Below are 3,273 nucleotides of genomic sequence, written 5' to 3'. Positions count from 1 at the left end.
GCTGCTGCAGCTGTGGCAGGACCAGGAGGAAGAGGAGGAGGAGGAAGAGGAGGCGGTGTGGGATGGAGGCGCTGCCTTGGCCCAGTGCTGCCGCCCAGAGTGTCCCGGGGAGCTGCTGCCTCCTGAGCCAGGGGCTCTGCTCTGCTGCCCCAGGCACCCCGGGGCTCCTGAAACACCCCACGGGCAGGGCGGGGCCCAGAGGATCACAATGTCCCCTTGCTTCCATGGGGCCTCGCAGTGTCACAGTGCTCCCTGCGCACCCTGAGGCCCCACTTCAGCCAGCCCATTGCCACGCTTCCAGTCACTCCCAGCATGATCCCAATGACTCCCAGTCTCTCTCAGTATATCCCAGTTGCCCCCAGCATGCTGCCAGTCACTCCCACTTCCTCCCAGTTGCTTCCAGCATGATTCCAGTTGCCCACAGCCACTCCAAGTCACCCTCAGTGCAGTTGCCGTTGCTCCCACTACCTTCCAGTTGCCCCCAACATGGTTCAAATTGTCCTCAGCATGCTCCTAGTCACTCCCAATATGATCCCAGTCCACCTCAGTGTGGTCCCAGTTGCCTCCAGCAAGGTTCAAGTTGCTCCCAGTTTGTCCCAATGTGATCCCAGTTGCACCTTGTATAGTCCGAGTTACTACCAGTATGATCTCAGTTACCTTCAGTGGAGACACAGTCACTCCCAGTTGCTCCCAGTTGCCCTCAACATAGTCCCAGTTGTTCCCAGTGTTGTCCCCTCCAATATTGTTACAGACACTCCCAGTATATTCCAGTTGCTCCCAGCATGCTCACTTCCAGTCACCCCCATTGCCCCAGCATGGTTCCAGACATCCCCAGGATGATCTCGTTCATTCCCAGTATATCCCAGTTGCCTCCAGCACGCACCCGTCATTCCCAGTTGCTCCCAGTAGCTCCCAGTAGCCCTCAGTGCAGTCCCAGTAGCTCCCAGTATTTCCATGTCCGTGCTCCCAGCGCTGCTCCCAGCCCTGATCCGTGGGGATGGGAAGGTCCTGCTCCCTTCCCGGGGCAGGCTCACACCTGAGCCAGGTGTGCAGGGCAGGACCTTGCCCTGAGCCCAAGCCCTGTCCCCCCTGCAGGATCTGCTTCCCATCGGCCTCTTCCTCCTGCGGCCCCAAGCCCAGCTCGGTGCTGAACGAAGGGCGCTGGGCCGGGGTCATCCCCCAGCAGGGGCTGTGCACCCCCTCTGCCCCCTCCCCAAATTCCCTCCTGGGGCAGCAGGGTTTGGCTCAGGAGCCCTGTGGGCAGGGAAAAAGGGGTGACAACGGGATGGGGGGGGCACACACGCTCTGGGGGGACACACACGGCCCCTGGAGACCACCCACAAACGGGATGGGGGGGGCACACACGCTCTGGGGGGACACACACGGCCCCTGGAGACCCCCCTCACCTTCTCCCTCAGTGCCAGGAGGATGAACCCCAGCATGGAGCCCCCAACTCCCGGCAGCATCTTGGGGGGTGGGGTCTGGTGGCAGCTTTGAGGGTCTGGGGGGAGGTCACAGCTGCCCTGGAAGCCCCTCCCAGCCCCACAGCCATTCCTGGACACCTCAGACCACCCCACAGCTCCTGGCCAGGATCTCCCCAACCACTCCCGGCAATATAAATGGCCCCAAGAGCCACCGAAACCCCTTCCCATCTCCCCCAAGACCCGCTCTAAATTCTCTCTAAGCCACACAGCCCAGCCAGCATCCCAAAACTCCACCACAGACTCCCCAAAAAGCCCCCCAAACCCCTTCCCAGCACCACAAATGCCCCCAAGAGCCACAAAAGCCCCTCCCAGGAGCCACTAAAACCCCTCCCAGCCCCCATGGCACCGACCAGGACAGGTTGGTGGACAGGAACATCCCCAGCCGGGAGCAGCTTGGGCACTTCAGCAGCGATTTGGGCACTTTGTGGGGGACACCCTGGATGGGCAGACCCAGGGCAGGGACTGGGACAGACAACTGGAATTCCTTGAGAACAGACGGGCTCAGGCGGAAACATTCTGCCAGAACCATTAGGAGATCATGGTTCCATCTGTCTGGTTGGGTGGCACCACAACACCAAATCTTCCCCAAAAATCCTGTGAACCAACCCCAAATTCACCTCCAAATCCCAGTAAAATGGTGCATCTTTAGATCTCTTTGTTAAAATTCATGTTTTACCCTAATTTTAGGTATTTTGACAGGATGAAGAAGGAAATAATTTAAGTTGGAAAAGACCTCCAGGGTCATTCAGCGTTGCTTGATATCACCAGAAGAAACAATTGGACAGAGCAGGTGAGATTTTTTGGCCTGTAAAGTCAACAAAAATAACCTTCCCAATGAATTTCCAATGTCAATCTGAGTCCCGATGGATGCTCCTGCCCCTGCGTTCACCCAGGTACATACAGGGACCCAGGAGGACGTGGAGTGCACCAGCCAGGAGTCTTCCCAATGTGGATCACAGGGAATGTGGGTCACCAGGGCTCTTCCCAGCGTGGATCTTCTGCTGGGGGATGAAGCTGGAGCAGAGGACTAAGTTCTTCCTGCGCTCGGGGCACTCGCAGGGCTTCCTGTACCAGTGCCTCCGTTGGTGCTTGGTCACCTTAGACCTGCCTGAGAAGCTCTTCCCACACTTGGGACACTCATTGGCCTCTCCCCGGTGTGGATGTGCTGGTGCCTGATGAGGTGGGAGTTGTGCTTGAAGCCCTTCCCACAGTCAGGGCAGCCAAGGGGCCTCTCCTCCATGTGCATCCACTGGCGCAGGAGGAGATGGGACCTGCTCTGAAACCTCTTCCCATATTTGGGACACTCGTAGGGCCTCTCCCCAGTGTGGATCTTCTGGTGGGAGGTCAGGTTGGAGCTCTGTCTGAAGCTCTGCCCACATTTGGGACACTCACAGGGCCATTCCCCAGTGTGGATCCTCTGGTGGGTGGCCAGGCCAGAGCTGTTTCTGAAGCGCTTCCCACATTCCCCACACACATAGGGCCTCTCTCCAGTATGGATCTGTCTTGGTTTGAAAGACAGGTGTCCGCTAAGGAAGGCAGGAGCCTCCCGTGGAATGGCAAATGTGACCCCCTTTCCCTCTGAGTTATTATAATTTTGAAATCAAGGGGCTTTTAGGCAAAGATGTGGAAAACAGGAATAACAGTTCTTTACTATTATATATCTATATGTGTATAACCAGTCAAACAAAACAACAACAACTATGGCAGTAACAGCAATCACAAACCCAGTCCCAGCCTTCTCGGCTGTCAGGCCCTTTCCCCTCAGGTTCAGTTCCGCTCGCAGCCGGCA

The 3,273-nt window shown here is 57.4% G+C and overlaps 1 protein-coding gene across 1 annotated transcript in view; it reads right to left on the bottom strand.

Annotated features, from left to right (window-relative positions):
- The window catches only part of LOC108444597 (zinc finger protein 629-like), a 28,497-nt gene that overhangs the window by 23,716 nt on the left and 1,508 nt on the right, over window positions 1–3,273 (bottom strand). The gene's annotated exons all lie outside the window — the stretch shown is intronic.

The sequence above is a fragment of the Corvus brachyrhynchos genome, unplaced genomic scaffold (genome assembly GCF_000691975.1).
Source record: "Corvus brachyrhynchos isolate BGI_N302 unplaced genomic scaffold, ASM69197v1 scaffold183, whole genome shotgun sequence".
Taxonomy (NCBI): domain Eukaryota; kingdom Metazoa; phylum Chordata; class Aves; order Passeriformes; family Corvidae; genus Corvus; species Corvus brachyrhynchos.
Note: the sequence above shows the minus strand (reverse complement) of the source record. Positions and strands in the feature narration are given on the sequence as shown.